Source organism: Phoenix dactylifera, unplaced genomic scaffold (genome assembly GCF_009389715.1).
Source record: "Phoenix dactylifera cultivar Barhee BC4 unplaced genomic scaffold, palm_55x_up_171113_PBpolish2nd_filt_p 000258F, whole genome shotgun sequence".
Classification (NCBI taxonomy): domain Eukaryota; kingdom Viridiplantae; phylum Streptophyta; class Magnoliopsida; order Arecales; family Arecaceae; genus Phoenix; species Phoenix dactylifera.
In genome coordinates, this window is record NW_024067751.1 from 16002 (window position 1) to 33681 (window position 17680).

General features: G+C 41.5%; 1 non-coding gene across 1 annotated transcript; it reads right to left on the reverse strand.

The window, feature by feature from the left end:
• Positions 1 to 4624: 4624 nt before the first annotated feature.
• On the reverse strand, positions 4625 to 4730 carry LOC113461528. Its single transcript, XR_003383802.2, has one exon. It is a non-coding gene; the product is annotated as a small nucleolar RNA R71 (small nucleolar RNA).
• Between the last annotated feature and the right edge of the window lie 12950 nt (positions 4731 to 17680).

A 17680-nucleotide genomic window follows, 5' to 3' on the forward strand; every position in this document is an offset into this window, starting at 1 on the left:
GTCGTGTTTTTCGTACTGTACGTGGACGACATCCTCCTGATAGGAAATGATATTCCCATGCTAACCTCGGTGAAGGTCTGGTTGTCAAAAGAGTTCTCCATGAAAGACCTTGGGGAAGCATCCTATATTTTGGGAATAAAGGTCTATAGAGATAGATCGAAAAGGATGCTTGGCCTATCACAGAAAATGTATATAGAGGAAGTGCTGAAAAGGTTCAGCATGGAAAACTCCAAAAGGGGTCTCTTACCCCTTTGGCAAGGAATTCATCTCTCCAAGAAGATGTGCCCCAACACATCTGAAGAGATTCAACGCATGAGCAAGATCCCCTATGCATCGGCAATAGGGAGCCTCATGTATGCCATGCTATGTACACGACCTAATATAGCTCTTGCTGTGAGTGTCACAAGCAGATATCAGTCGAATCCAGGTGAAGAACACTGGACAGCTGTGAAGAATATTCTTAAGTACTTGAAAAGAACTAAAGATTTATTCTTGGTTTTTGGAGGATCATCAGAGTTGAAGGTAGAAGGGTACACAGATTCAGACTTCATGACTGATGTCAATGATAGGAAGTCAACATCTGGATATGTGTTCTTGTGCAATGATGGTACGGTGAATTGAAAAAGTTCTAAACAACCGATCATTGCTGATTCTACTATGGAAGCTGAATACATCGCCGCCTCTGAAGCTGCTAAGAAAGGCTTCTGGTTCAAGAAATTCATTGCGGAATTGGATGTAATGTCATCAGATGCCATAACACTCTACTGCGATAATAATGGCACCATAGCTCTTGCTAAGGAGCCAAGGTCTCATCAGAAGTCCAAGCACATAGAGCGGCGCTTCCACCTCATACGCGACTATGTTGAGAAGAAGTATGTCAAGGTGCAGAGAGTAAACTCAGCAGACAACGTGGCAGACTCGTTCACTAAGCAGCTAAGTCAGCAAAAGGCTGAAGCCCACCTTGAGAAGATGGGACTAAGATATATGACTGATTGGTTTTAGTGCAAGTAGGAGATTGTTAGATGTATGCCCTAGAAGCCAATTTTGGCTGACATATTATTAATTCTGGGACATAATTTGTATTTGACTTTATTATTATTGAATAAATGAAAGGCATCTTCTTCATTCATATTGTTATTGTGTCTATGAATCATCCAAAAAATTAATAAGATGATGATGCATATTCTCAAGAGTTGAGAATTTTAGCCATGTATTATTGGTAATTAATTTCTAAATGCTCCTGATCGATGGATCATCACGAGGACAATGATCGATCCGATGAGATCAGTGCACACATTACTTTCCCTATGGATAGACGAGACTCGAGTCCACGGTGTGGGGACACTGAAATAATAGTGCAGGTGCTTGTTAGAGAACAAGGGTACTGAGCGTGACCAAGATAAGAAGTCACTTGGATGTCTATCCACTCGTCAGTGACTGCTTGATGTTGCAGTAGTGTGACTGTTTGTTTGACCTACGGTGCTTCGGCTACTCACAGTGAGGTTATTGTAGTTTGACTGCACACATACATGGTCTCTAGCCATATGGGTCCATGCAGTGTAGATTGGCTGCAGTAGGTTCACTGTAGGAGTAGGATATGCACCTATAAGGAATCTATCGACCTTGATAGATAAGGAGAGATCCTATGTGATTTATAAGACTGAGTTCGTAAAGAACTCGGCCGGGGCAGTATGCACAGTGGAGAAAGAGTTTTCCACTCTCGAACTTAAGTCGAATAAATCTTCACATACGACAGACGATGGGGTTTGACGAGTTGTCCATAACCTCCGTTCTGTAGGGATCCACGATAGTAGGACTGAATCACACGACAACTACATCTAGAGGTTCATCATTCTATTCTGCTGGGTAGCCACTACATGCTGCTAGGTGTCACTGGTGGATGGTGAGACTCACAGGGAATATATCGATGATCGATAAATCTTAATGAGTTGAGTTGGAATCGTTCCAACCCATTGAAAGGAGTTTTCAATGATATTGAGATAAAGATCGCAATATATCTCACTACCAGTCAGAATAGAACCTATGAGGTCACACACACTAGAAGTATTGACCGATCCGATGGTTGAAATGTGATTATGAATCACGAGTAATCAATGCGATTGATAATCAGTTGAAGAAGGAACAATGGAATTAATTAATTGGACTTAAACACAAATCCTACTTCGAGTAGGATTCCTAGAGTCCTAATTGGATTAGGACTGAAATCCTATTTGGAATAGGACTGGGATTCCTACTTGGAGTAGGATTCCTACAATCCTAATTAGATTAGGATTTTGAATTCATTTTGGATTCATACTTAGAATAGGATTTCTAGAAATCCTAATTGGATTAGGACTTCGGATTCAAATTAGACTCCTAATTGGATTAGGACTAAAATTGAATAAATCCTAATTGGGTTAGGAGTTCTTAAGTTCCAATTAATTATTAATCTAATAAATCAAGATGACTCCTAATTAGATTAGGATTGAAGGGTTCAATTGAGTCATGGTTTATTGAGTTCTAATTGGATTAGGACTTACCTAGATTAAACCCAATTGGTTCACCCTTGGACTAAGCCTAATTAGATTAGGGCTTAGCCACATTAGGGCATCCCAATCCTTACTTAATGAGGATTAGGGTTAACCATGAGGGGGGGGCGCATGCCCCTCCCCCTTTTTCTCCTTGGTACGGCATGAAGAGAGGGGCCGGCGCCCCTCTTAAGGAAAATCATCTGGAGCTCCTAAAAGTTAGGAGCTCCACATGCTTATTTAAAGGGACATGAGGTGGCACACTAGGGCATTGGACTCCCTCTTCTTTTGTGCCGTGGCCTCCTCCCTCTCCTTGGTCTTCAGCCGCAAGCAAGGAAGAAAAGAAAGAAGGCTTGGCGGCACTCCTCTCCTCCCTTCCTTCTTCCAACGCAAGGGAAATTAAAAGGGGCTGCAGTCAGGTTCTGGGATCTTCTTCTTGATCCCTTCTTCCTCTTCCTCCTCTCTCTGGCATCAAGAGTTGATTGAAAGGGAGGTGATCATCCATCAAAAGAAGTCTCTGCAAGGGAGCTAGCACCCCGGAGAGACAAGGAAACCTTGATCGGTCCTCTACTTCGTGTGGATATCCGCAGAGGCCGGACGCTTGTGCGGCTTCAAGCGAGCCCTCTTCCAAAACCACGATCATCAGGTTGCGGTGATCACCTACCCGCACAAAGGTGAAGATCTGATCTTCCTAAAATTTTTAAAAGTTTTTAATCCTTATCTAACTACGAACGATTTTTGAACAACGTTCATGCGATGAACGGTTGATCCCGCGCATGTCTCTTCCGCTGCCATCTGAATTTTTTTTTAAATTTTCTGCGGCATGGGCGGGTTCTAACAGGAGGTTGTCTGGAAGCCATGCTCGGCTAAATGTCTAGTCTAGGGCTGGATGAAGCCCTAGCAATGTATCAGGGCATTGTAGTTCTTACTCTTTTAATGTTTTTGGAGCTTGTTTAAATTCTAATTTTCAATGAAATATTCCTTTATGATATTTAAACTTTGAGCATGCTAGTTACTATTCATGTTTGCTAAAGTAGTCTAAGATGATCCATGCCTAGGAAGATGAGGTGTGCTGCACCCTAGATTAGCATACTTAGGTAGACACTTCATGCTATACCGAAGATGGATCTTCCTAAAACTCTTTATGTTTTTATTTTAAAAGGCTTGTAGCCAATTTTGCATGCCTCTCCAAAAGATAAAAATTAAGAACACAGTCCCTAATGCAATACTATGCGGTGGATTCCAAACCCTAGATCTATCTACTTTGATAAATTTCAATTCGTACTCATAGATTAATTTAGTTAAATCAAGTTAGCAGATTCTTCTTCGTGATTTACTTTTAAAAGAAAAATAACTTGTCTCCAATCACTGTGGACCGACACCCGTAATCACTATCCTACAGGATACGTGCTATTGCATGGTTTATTTTTTGAAATTGAAATAACCGATCAGAGCTTACCTGATCAACTCAGTTCATTAGATCGGATTGGAGGCTTAGGTACCCTCTTCAAACCAGTTAGGAGCTGTCAAGTGATTTTAGGGCAAATACAAGGATTTGATGTGTTTTTATTTTATTGCATGCTTGACTGATCAAGTACTAGTTTATGCAAGGGAGTCGTTCTAGAGTACGTGACCTATTACCCTTTGATCCTGAAATAGAACGGACCCTTAGAAATATTCGAGCTGAGATCAGAGCATTAGAATCATCCCCACCTCCTGAGATGGCTGAAGAACAACCCAAACTCCTGAGGGAGTACTTTACTCCCACCATTTATACTCCCCATCTTGCATTCGATTATCTGAGGTAGCAGCTGTACAATATGAAATAAAGTCTAGTGTGATCCAAATGCTCCCATCTTTTTATGGGCTCACCAACGAAGAACCATATAAACACCTAGATGAATTCCTTGAAATTTGCACCACTGTCAAGATTCAAAACTTCACTGATGATGCTCTGAAACTTAGATTATTCCCCTTCTCCCTTAAAGACAGAGACAAGCAATGGCTGAATTCTTTAGAAGCCGATTCGATTCGTTCCTGGGATCAAATGCAACAAGAATTCCTTAAAAAATACTTTTGCATAGGAAGAACGAACCAGTTTAGATGTGCCATCACAAGCTTCTCCCAAACTGAGGGAGAAGAATTTCATGAAACTTGGGAAAGATTTCGGGACCTAATCCGAAAATGCCCTCATCATCAAATACTTAAATGGCAGCTAGTGTAATGTTTCTATGACGGATTGACTGAAGGAAACCGTCAGATGATTGATGCCGCATGCATGGGAACTTTCATGCTTCAAAATGAGCATGAAGCATGGCAATTATTTGAAAATCTCAATTAAAACTCCCTCCACCATGCTTCTTATTCTCGTCAAGCACCCCCGAGTTCTCAAAGAAAAGGGACCATTTGTGAAATAAGTCATTCTATGGGCCTGTCTAGCAAGGTAGATGCATTGTCCCATAAGATTGACCAACTGATGATAGGAGGACATATCGTTAGCTCTTCCCAAGCACAAGTGTGTGCTATCTGTTCTAGCCCATCGCATCTTATTCATGAGTGCCCCTCAGCATCCCAATTTCCCAAACTCGTGCAAGAATACATCAATGCTGCTCAAACACAACCCAGATCGGGTAATGACCATTTTCCAATACATATAACCCGGGATGGCGGAATCATCCAAATTTTTTTTGGAGGCAGCAAGCTTCGAATACCACCCAACCCTACTCCCAAAATTTTCAAAACCCTCAGAATTTTCATCTCTACCGTCCCTCAAATCAATTTCAACATCCTCCTCCTCCAACCCAAAGAAATACAGCCTTTGAGGAGAAAGTGTTGACTGCCCTTCAAGGTTTAGAGGCAAACACACAACTATTGCACTCGCACACACAATCCATTACTAAGCTAGAATCCCAAATGAGTCAACTAGCTAATGCATTAAACAAGCGAGAGGAAGGCAAGCTTCCAAGTCAACCAATGAGTAATCCAAGGGGACAATACGTGGCTCAAGAAACTCGACTAAATCATGAGCAAGCCAATGCTTTGACTACCCTTAGGAGTGGACGTGTAATAGATAATAAGGTTGGGGAGGGTAACAACAAGGAAGGTGAAGAAGAGGAGAGGAATGTATCACATGAAAATCCAAAACCTTCTTCAGTTAGTCCACCATCTGCCACAACCCACATTCCAAAGGCCCCATTCCCTGAAGCACTTAATGCACCCTCTCCCTTTGGCAAGAAGGGAACATCACTAGAAGAGATGATGGAGGTCTTCAAACAAGTTAAAATCAACCTTCCACTCCTTGATGCCATCAAACAAGTTCCCTCCTATGCCAAATTTCTCAAAGACCTTTGCACCCAAAAGCAAAAATGTAGAACTCATGTGCCTAAAAAGGTCCTCCTAACTGAGCAGATAAGTTCCATTCTCCAACACAACATCCCTCCAAAATTCAAAGATCTTGGTACTCCCACTATTTCCTGTGTCATAGGAAATAACTCCATCGACCGAGCACTCTTAGATCTAGGGGCAAGTGTGAATCTTCTACCCTATTCAGTCTATGAGAAATTTGGGTTAGGTGAATTAAAACCCATCTCGGTGTCCTTACAATTGGCTGATCGATCTGTGAAGATGCCACGGGGGATGATTGAAGATGTTCTTGTCAAGGTAGACAAATTCTATTTTTTAGTAGATTTTATCGTCCTTGATATGGAACATGTGCCCAACCTAAAAAAACAAATTTCCATGATTCTTGGTCGTCCCTTTTTAGCTACAGCCAATGCATGTATCAACTATAGAACTGGGGCAATGGGCATATTATTTGGGAACATGAAAATTAAGTTGAATGTGTGTCATGCCGATGACCAACATATGAGGGAAGACAAGTGTTGCCTAATTGATGAAATGGATGATCTTGTAGAGGAAGCCCTTCCCTATATCTTAGCAGATGACCCTCTAGAGGCATGCTTGGCCCATTTTGACATTGACAACTTTGATATAGACAAGGCCATAGAAGAAGTCAACATCTTACTCGACAATCAATCTCCCATGAGTTCCCTTCCTTGGAAGATCCGACCTAAACCTCTTCCCCCCATTGCTAGCGCACCACTTTGTCCTTCCATTGATTCTCCACCTAAACTTGAATTAAAGCCACTTCCGACAACTCTTAAGTATGCCTTTCTAGGACCAGAAGATACCCTCCCTGTAATCATCGCGGCCAACTTATCTACTGAACATGAGGGTAAGCTTTTAAGGATACTAGAAGAGAATAAACATGCCATAGGATGGTCTGTAGCCGATTTGAAAGGGGTTGACCCCTCCATATGCATGCATCGAATTCACCTCGAAGATGATGCAAAGCCCACCCGAGAAATGCAAAGAAGACTCAATCCTAACATGAAGGAGGTAGTCAAGAAAAATGTGGTGAAGTTACTAGATGCCGGAATCATCTACCTGATTTTTGATAGTAAGTGGGTAAGCCCGACACAAGTGGTACCAAAAAAATTAGGTATCACTGTGGTTGAAAATATGGAAGGGGAATTGATACAAACACGCACAACCACAGGTTGGCGCGTGTGCATTGACTACAGAAAACTCAACACAATGACTAGGAAGGACCATTTTTCTCTACCTTTCATAGATCAAATTTTGGAACGGTTGGCTGGTCAAGGTTTCTACTGCTTCTTAGATAGTTATTCAGGGTATAATCAAGTACCTATCTATCCGGACGATCAAGAGAAAACCACCTTTACCAGTCCATTTGGGATATTTGCATATAGGAGGATGCCTTTTGGACTATGCAATGCACCCGCAACTTTTCAATGATGTATGATGACCATTTTTTCAGATATGGTGAAAAACTTTCTAGAAGTATTCATTGATGATTTCTCAGTTTTTGGCCTATCTTTTGACGATTGTCTGGATAATTTAACTCTAGTTCTGAAAAGATATAAGGAGACCAACCTAGTGTTAAGTTGGGAAAAGAGCCATTTCATGGTTCAAGAATGCATAGTCTTGGGACACATCGTGTCCAAGAGGGGTATTGAAGTAGATAAAGCCAAAGTTGATCTTATTTCCAATCTCCCTCCACCCAAAACTATGAAACAAATTCGTTCATTTCTTGGCCATGCTGGTTTCTACCGTCGCTTCATTTAGGATTTTAGTAAGATCTTCAAACCTGTGGAGTGATTGATTAAAATCCCATTTGATTTTGATGAGCTCAAAGCATTTGAGTATATCTTGTGATTACTAATGAATTCAATTGAGTGTTTCAGTGAAAATCCTGTCCAAGTGTTTCTAGACTTGGTTCATAGTATTTTGGATAAGTTAAGAAGTCTGCATGAACCAATGTCTGAGACTTGAGTCGACTCCCGAGTATCACGAGTCGACTCCAAGCGTATCAAGTTCACTGGCACGAGCTCGAGTCGACTCCAGATCAGTACGAGTCGACTCCGACTGAGAACAGACAGAAGGACAGAAAGCTTCAACTCAGAAACTGTCAACGAGTCGACTCCCGAAGTGCGCGAGTCGACTCCAATGTTCAACGAGTCGACTCCAGGGTAGTAAGAGTCGACTCCAAGAGAAACACAAAGAAAAAGTCAGAGAACGATTTTCGAACTCTGAGATTCGAGTCGACTCCCGCAGTACGCGAGTCGACTCCGAGACTGAGCGACCATCAACAGACAGAAGACCATGTTACTGCCTCTGAGATTCGAGTCGACTTACAGACAGCTCGAGTCGACTCCGAGACAAGCTTCACGTCAAAAGGCAGAAGACTAACTTTCGGAAACTGAGAGCCGAGTCGACTCCAAGGAAGTTCGAGTCGACTCCAAGACTGGATGAGCCAAAAGACAGAGAATCGGAAGTTCGGGCTCTAAGATTCGAGTCGACTCCCAGGACAGTCGAGTCGACTCGAGTGGACAAAATTCAAATTTGGATCCACGGACTTCAGTGGATGAGCCGACTCCAAAATTGCCACGTCAGCTCCAGAAGTTGGCGAGTCGACTCCAGGTCAAGACGAGTCGACTCCCAGTCAAGACTGCAACTTTAATTCAAATTTGGAACAGTTGCCGAGTCGACTCTGGAAAAGCGTGAGTCGACTCCTGCTACAGCCGAGTCGACTCCTGATCGCGCGAGTCGACTCCAACCCACCAACGGTCATATTGTCAGGCTGCGCAGAGTGTGCAGAACGGCCAGAAAAAGCAGAGTAACGGCTAGTTTCCGTGGGGGTTGGCTTAAATAGCCACAGAGGACTGTAGCAAGGTAGAGAATAGACATTCCACTCCAAGCATTCAAGTTTTCAAGCTCTCCAAGTGCTCTTAAACGAAAAAGGGGAGATCTGCATTTACTGCTCCAACAACTTCTTCCCAACAATCAAAGCTTCCTCCTCCTGCATTCAAGTCGACCACTCTTTCAAGAGGAGACCGGAGTTCCAGAAGCCATACCTCTTCACCAGCTTAAAAGCGTTTGAGGGCTTCTAACTTCTTTACGATTATATTGTTTTAAATCTGCTTTTTGAGAAGCTATTTTCTGTTTTCTTCTATCTCTTGTATTTACTTGATTCAATCGGGGGATTGAATCAAGGGGTTTAAGGTTGGTTGGTGAGCCAAGTTAAAACCAACGTGTGTAAGGGTTTGATTGTGAGCCCGGGAAAACAATCGGGGTTTGGTTCTAGTCGGTGAGCCTGGAAAAACCGACCGAGTTCGTTGTGAGCTCGTAAAACAACAAGTTTGGTTGTGAGCTTGCAAAACAACCGGCTGTAATCCAAGGAGGTTATAGTGAAATTCCCAAGTGAGACTTGGGGAGTGGACGTAGGAGCAAGGGTTAGCTCCGAACCACTATAAAACTTTGTGTTTGTAGTGCATTGTCTCTCATCTTCTTCCCCGGACACTACTCACAGCACTTAGCTTTAATTAAACAACTTGCTATAGCTTTAAATTAATCATCCATAAAGTTTTAATATTCAAGTTAATTTAAAAACCCAATTCACCCCCCCCCCCTTTTGGGTTGTCTATCTGGGCAACAAGTTGTATCAGAACCAAAAACTCTTCCACTCAAGAGTTAAAAGATCAAAATGACAACCCCATTTGGATCTTCTCACATTGAGGGTCAGTCCACCCAAAGACCCCCTTTCTTCAATGGATCTGACTACTCATACTGGAAGGCTAGGATGAGAATATTCATCCAAGCCCAAGACTATGAGATGTGGTCCATTGTAGTAAATGGGCCCTACATCCCATCCATATACGTAGATGGTGTTAAGGTACCTAAACTAGAAATGGACTGGGATGAACATGACATGAGGAAGGCACAATTAAACTCTAAAGCAATGAATGTCTTCTATTGTGCCTTAGACCGTAATGAATTCAATAGGGTCTCTACTTGCAATTCTGCAAAAGAGATTTGGGACAGACTTGAAGTGACCCATGAGGGCACGAATCAAGTGAAAGAGTCCAAAATAAATATTTTGGTTCATAAATATGAACTATTTAAAATGGACTCTAACGAAACAATTACATGCATGTTCACTAGGTTTACTGATATTGTCAATGGCCTAAAAAGCCTTGGCAAGAACTATACTAACAGTGAACTTGTCAGAAAAATTCTTCGGTGTCTACCAAGGTCGTGGGAAGCTAAAGTGACGGCAATCCAAGAAGCTAAAGACTTGAACAAGCTTCCACTTGAAGAGCTCCTTGGATCCCTTATGACGCATGAGCTTACCATGAAACAACACAACGAGGAAGAGTCCTCCCATAAGAAAAAGGTAATAGCTTTAAAATCTACTTCTTCTAACAAGGACTTGTCTTGCAGCAGCAGCAGTGAAGAAGAAGAAGATGAGGAAGATGGTGGTGAGGCTCTTCTTGTGCGCAAGTTCAAGAAATTCATCAACCACAAGAAGTCCTATCATCAAAGGAGAGGCCCCTCAAATTCCTACCGCAAGGACAAAGGTAAGGAAAGGAAAAGTGAGGGGATCGGGTGCTATGAGTGCAAAAAGCCGGGACACATCCGAGCTGAGTGTCCCTTACTAAAGAAGAGCAGCAAGTACAAGAAGAAGAAGAAAGCCCTTGTCACCACCCTATCGGACTCCGACGCATCATCCTCATCATCGGATGAAGAACAAGAAGAGAAGGCCAATTTTTGTTTCATGGCCAACGAAAATGAGGTAACTTCTGATACGCACTATGATTTTTCATTTGATGAACTTTATGATGCGTTTAACGAACTAATGATTGAATATAAGGATGTTAATGTTAAAAACAGGGAACTAAAAGTAACTAACCAAACTTATATCCGTAAGTATGATTCTTTAATTAAGGATAAAGATGCTATTACCAAAGAAAATCTTGAACTTAAGACAAGCAACCAACTCTTAATTAAGAAAACTAATACCTTAACTAAAGATAATGAAAAACTAACTAAGGAACTTTCAGAACTCAAAAACCATAAACAAGTCTTAAACAAGGATCTAACAAAAGAACTAAATGATCTAAAAGCCGAAAATCAAACATTAACTAAAGAACTTAACAAATACAAACCCTTAGTTGAAAAATTCACATATAGTTCTGAAAAGTTAAACATGATACTTAACAGTCAACGAGCCGTATTTAATAAAGCGGGTTTAGGGTATAAACCGAAAAATAAACAAAAACTTCTTAGTAACTTCTTTGTCAAAGCTGGAAAAAATAAAACTAAGAAAATGATCTGTTTTTGTTGTGGAAATATAGGACATAAGGCAAATGCATGTGACTATAGGAAAAGGAAAACTAAAAGAAAGATTAAAAGGGTATGGGTTCTAAAAGGAACCAACTTGACTAACCATGAAGGACCCAAGAAAACTTGGGTACCTAAGATGACATGATTTGCTTGTGTAGGAGTGTCTTGCAGCCAAGGTCAACAAAAATTGCTGGTATTTGGATAGTGGCTGCTCAAGGCACATGACGGGTGATAAAGACCAATTTTTCACCCTTGAAGCTAAGAAGGGAGGTGCTGTGACGTTTGGAGACAACAACCAAGGTCACATCATTGGTATTGGTAAAGTTCAAATCACCCCTTCTACTTTTATAGATAATGTCAGATATGTTGATGGTCTTAAGCATAACTTGTTAAGCATCAGTCAATTATGTGATAAAGGATATGATGTTATGTTTAAACCATCACTATGTATTATAACAAATCCTAATGATAATAGCTTAGTTTTTAAAGGGATTAGACGTGGAAATGTATATGTTGTAGACCTAGAAGATCTTGCAAAACATAACCAATGTCTAGTTGTAAATGAAACTAAAGATAATGATGCTAGTTGGTTATGACACCGTAAGTTAGGTCATGCAAGCATGGACACAATAACTAAATTAGTTAAAAGAGACTCCGTGATAGATTTGCCAAAATTAAAATTTGAAAAGAACAAAATATGTGAAGCATGTCAATTTGGCAAACAATCTAGGAACTCCTTTAAATCCATAAAATGTGTCTCTACCTCTAGGCCTCTAGAATTATTACACATGGACCTATTTGGTCCAACTAGAACAACAAGTCTAGGTGGAAATAAATATGGTCTTGTTATAGTAGATGATTACTCTAGGTACACATGGGTCATATTCCTAGTACATAAGGATCAAGCATTTTCTATGTTTAAAAAATTCCATAAGGAAGTAACAAATGCTAGAGAGTCTTCAGTCATAGCCATTAGAAGTGACCATGGTACCGAATTCGAAAATCAATTATTTGACGAATTTTGTAGTAAAAAGGGGATAACCCATAATTTTTCTGCACCTAGGACACCACAACAAAATGGAGTTGTGGAAAGAAAGAATAGAACTCTAGAGAAAATGGCTAGAACAATGTTATGTGAAAGTAACCTCCCTAAGTACTTTTGGGGAGAAGCCATTAATACTTCTTGCCATATATTAAATAGAGTTTTATTAAGACCCATTATAAAGAAAACACCTTATGAACTGTGGAAAAACAGAAAACCAAAAGTTAACTATTTTCATGTTTTTGGATGTAGGTGTTTTGTACATAATAATGGGAAAGATAATCTAGGAAAATTTGATCCTAAATCTGATGAAGGAATATTCCTAGGTTATTCTACAACTAGTAAAGCCTATAGAATCTTTAATAAAAGAACCCTAGTTATAGAAGAATCTATACATGTTGTTTTTGATGACTCTAGTGACATCTCATCTAGTAAGAAGGTTAATTTTGATGATGATATTGAAATACTTGAAGAAAAGATAGATGAGATGGGATTACAAGATGATAATCAAAAGTTGATTGAAGGAGAATCGTCAAACCAAGAGCCTATAGTGGATCATGGGCTAGCTAAAGCTTGGAGGTATGCTCACGGGCATCCTAAGGAACTAATTCTAGATGATCCATCACAACCGGTTAGGACTAGAGCATCCCTTAGGAATTTGAATAATCATCTAGCTTTTGTTTCACACTTTGAGCCCAAACATATAGAAGAAGCCGAAAATGATGTAAATTGGATAAATGCAATGCAAGAAGAACTAAATCAATTTACTAGAAACAAGGTTTGGGATCTAGTGAAGAGACCTTCTGAATATCCAATTATAGGTACTAAATGGATATATAAAAATAAGCTAGATGAAAATGGAATTGTTATAAGGAATAAGGCTAGACTAGTAGCAAAGGGTTATAATCAAGAAGAAGGCATAGATTTTGATGAAATCTTTGCTCCCGTAGCTAGACTTGAGGCAATTAGACTTCTATTAGCATATGCATGCCCTAAGGACTTCAAACTATATCAAATGGATGTAAAGAGTGCTTTTCTAAATGGATTTATTAATGAGGAGGTGTATGTAGAACAACCTCCTGGTTTTGAAAATCATCAATACCCTAATCATGTGTATAAACTGAACAAAGCACTTTATGGACTAAAACAAGCACCTAGAGCATGGTATGAGAGACTTAGTAAATTCCTATTAGAACATGAATTCTCTAGGGGAAATGTAGATACAACATTATTTCTGAAAAAGAAAAATAAGGATATGTTATTAGTATAGATTTATGTTGATGATATCATTTTCGGTGCTACTAACAATCGCCTCTGCGAGGAATTTGCTGATTTGATGCAGAGTGAGTTTGAGATGAGCATGATGGGAGAGCTGAACTACTTCCTCGGGCTTCAAATCAAACAATCTGAAGGAGGCATCTTCATTAATCAAGCAAAATATATCAAGGAGATGCTCAAGAAGTTTGATATGGAGGAAAACAAGTCAATCAGCACCCCCATGAGCTCATCATGCAAGTTAGACCAAGATGAATCAGGTAAATCTGTAGATCAAAAACTTTATAGAGGTATGATAGGTTCTTTACTGTATCTTACTGCAAGTAGGCCTGATATTATGTTTAGTGTGTGCATGTGTGCTAGATATCAGGCTAATCCTAAAGAATCACACCTAGCTGCAGTTAAGAGAATCTTTAAATACTTAATTGGAACTAAGAACATAGGGCTGTGGTACTCTAAAGAATCTAGCCTAAACTTAATAGGGTACACAGATTCAGACTTCGCTGGATGTAAGCTGGATAGAAAAAGTACCAGCGGGTCCTGTCAATTTCTAGGAGAAAACCTAATCTCATGGTTTAGCAAGAAACAAAACTCGGTTGCATTATCCACTGCAGAAGCTGAATATGTTGCAGCCGGGAGTTGTTGTGCTCAAATCTTATGGATTAAACAACAATTAGAAGATTATGGCATTAAACAAGATAAAATCCCCATTAATTGTGATAACACAAGTGCCATAAATCTCACTAAAAATCCAATTCAACACTCAAGAACTAAACACATTGAGATAAGACATCACTTCATAAGAGATCATGTATTGAATGGTGATGTGTCACTCCAATTTGTGTGTACTGATAATCAATTAGCAGACATTTTTACAAAACCCCTAAGTGAAGAGAGGTTTAGTGTGCTTAGAAGGAGATTAGGAGTGATTGATCCATCCTAGTGGGAGTTTTTCACTAGATTAATTGATTTTGATGATTAGAATGAGGTTAAAATAGAGTTTCTATACAGTGATCATCAAATCAGTTCTTAATTAGCTGATTTTCCCTCATTTGGCACGATTATGGCATGGTTTTTAGGTGCGTGCCAAGGTTAGAGACGACTCGAGTAAGTTTCAGAGCCGGCTCCTAAGGGGGAGTCGACTCGCACATTTGCGGGAGTCGACTCGCAAAGTTGGCAGCTGAGGGGGAGTCGACTCGCACATTTGCGAGAGTCGACTCGCAAAGTTGGCAGCTGAGGGGGAGTCGACTCGCACAATGTCGGGAGTCGACTCGAAGTCTACATGCGCTAACAGAGAGTCGACTCGCGCATATTCTGGAGTCGACTCGAGGTCGAGTCGACTCGCGACTCAGGGGAGTCGACTCGCAGTCGGGATCCGACTTTTTAACCCTAGGGTTGTCGTTTCGCAAACACTTTTCCTCAAGCCGCCACTGTTCACAAAGCCCTAGAGCCGACTCCTAGGTCATCCCCGATCGTCTCCAAGCCCTTTTCCCGTCGATTCTTCGCCGGACATTGAGTTTCCGTCCGTTCCTAGGTCATTTCCGGTCCGTCCCGAGCTTCCTCTGTCGGTCCTTCACCGTCCTCTAGGTATTTTTCTTCCCGTTTAGGTCAAGATGCCTCGTAAGACCGTCGTTAGGAAGAGGTCCCGTCCCGAGGCCGGTCCCGAGCGGCGCTCCAAGGTGCGGCACGATCCCGCGAGGCAACCACCTCCGGATCGTTCCCCGCCTAGGGTGGTTCTCGTTAGGCCGTTGGCCGGGAAGGCCGTCACCTCCGGGAGGTTTGTCGATTTCGACTATCTCTCCCGGGAGGGGTTCACCATAGGCGATAGGCTTAGAGCCCAGGGCCTAGAGTACTTCCTCACCTTGGACCTTCCCACCTATCCTGGCCTAGTTCAAGAGTTTTACAGTACCGTCCATCGGGGAGATGGAGGTATCGAGGGCACGGTAGTAGGTGTCCCGTTGCGTGTCACAGAGGACCTCATTGCCCATATCCTTCACCTTCCATTAGTAGGGGTGGCTCCCGCACACCCTGAGGATAGAGTTGCGGCCCTTACGGTCGTCTTAGGGCATCCACCTCAGTCCCCCCTAGATGAGGTATCTGCTAGCTCACTTCCTATTGAAGTGAGAATCCTTTTGAGCATTCTGTCCAGGTCCATCTTTCCTAAGACAGGGAGATTTGATTTTGTGAATGAGAGGGACTTAGCTATTATGTCTTATATCCTTCAGGACACCCCGATCAACTTCCCAAAGCTCATTTATAGGTATATGTGTGAGCCCCTAGATAGACCTAGGCTCTCACTCCCATACGGGATGTTATTCACTCTTCTTTTTAGGCAGTACGAGATTTCCATTCCTGAGAGGGAACCCTCTCGTGCCTTGCGATGGACTGATCGCTTATGTACGGGGACTATGCACAGGATGGGGTTTCGGAAGAGAGAAGGGATCTGGGTTAGGAAGTCCACTCTCACTGCTCAGACCACCAGACCATCACCCAGTCCTGAGCCAGATTCAGACTACCCAGACCTTCCAGACCATCCAGACCTCCCATCCACTCCTCCTGCTCCTACCACCTCTGCCGGACCTTCCTCCTCAGTTCCACCATCTATGGAGGTCCGTATTGATACAGAGCAGCTCCGGAAGCTGCGGCAGGAGATCGTCCGAGATCTGAAGGACGAGCTGCTTCGGGAGATCCGCGGCTCGGTGCCTGCTCCCTCTTCTGCACCCACTTCCTCTGCCCTGGTCCCTTCCTTGACAGCCGTGACTGACATGACGGCTCATGTACGGGAAGAGATCTACAATATCCGGAGTTTGGTCCAGGCCCAGTTCCATAGCATGAGTGAGGTCACGAGCTCCACTCGACAGATGCGAGAGGAGATAGGTCGTGACATGCACACCACCACCGAGGGGGCCGAGCGCTTGTCGAATGTACTCATCGACAAGCTGGACGCACTACAGACATCGGTGACTGGACTTCAGGCGTCGGTGACAGAGCTCTCCACTACACATAGCAGAGCCACCACGTCTATTATCACGCAGCTCGGACATGTGACAGATGCAGTCACCCTCCTCATGGAGCAGAGCCGATTGAGAGGAGGAGCACCATCCTCCAGAGGAGGTGCCACATCCTCGAGAGGAGGAGCCACACCCTCCAGAGGAGGAGATGCATCCTCGAGAGGGGGAGCTTCATCCTCGAGGAGGACATAGATGTGTTTGAGTTGTGTTTTGTCCTGCTTTGCTTTACTTATTGTATTCTCACATGTATTCACATTCATATCAATATAATGAGTAGACATTTTATCTTCAATTATGTGCCATTTGATGATTGGTTGTGCCATTGATTGTGTGTGATTACCTCCTTTTTGGTATGATGACAAAAAGGGGGAGAAATATGTATAAAATATGTAAAAAGGGGAGAAATATGAAAAAATATGTAAAAGAAATCAATGGAAATAAATAAAAAGATAAACTCTTAATAACACACACAAATTTGTTCTAAGTGGATTCGGTAACTCGAGGCTCATTATCTCTCTTTTGAGGCTCCTAATGGAGTAATCTCCAGAATCTATTCAAGGGATATTCGGAGATTAGCTGAATCCTACTCAAGAACAAATTGACAGATTTTCCCTCTAAAAAGATAAAATTCAGTTCAAAAACTTCAAAGCATTAAAAGAAAATTCAGAGAATCAAAACATAGTTGAATGCATATGTTGAGGGGGAGAATCTAAATTTTAATCAAGCTAAATCATTAATGACATATAAGCCGAACAATTGATTGCATAATATGAAGGCTTATATAATTCCAAATGAAAGGGGGAGCTTTAACTCCGAAATTTAATGTTTCACTCCTTTCAAACTTGGATAAATTAAATTATCAGACATTTGGATTCATTTATGGATTTTACTTCATTGTTTTATGAGCAATTCACTTTACATATACTCAAAGTTTTGTCATCATCAAAAAGGGGAAGATTGTGGAGTGATTGATTAAAACCCCATTTGATTTTGATGAGCTCAAAGCATTTGAGTATATCTTGTGATTACTAATGAATTCAATTGAGTGTTTCAGTGAAAATCCTGTCCAAGTGTTTCTAGACTTGGTTCATAGTATTTTGGATAAGTTAAGAAGTCTG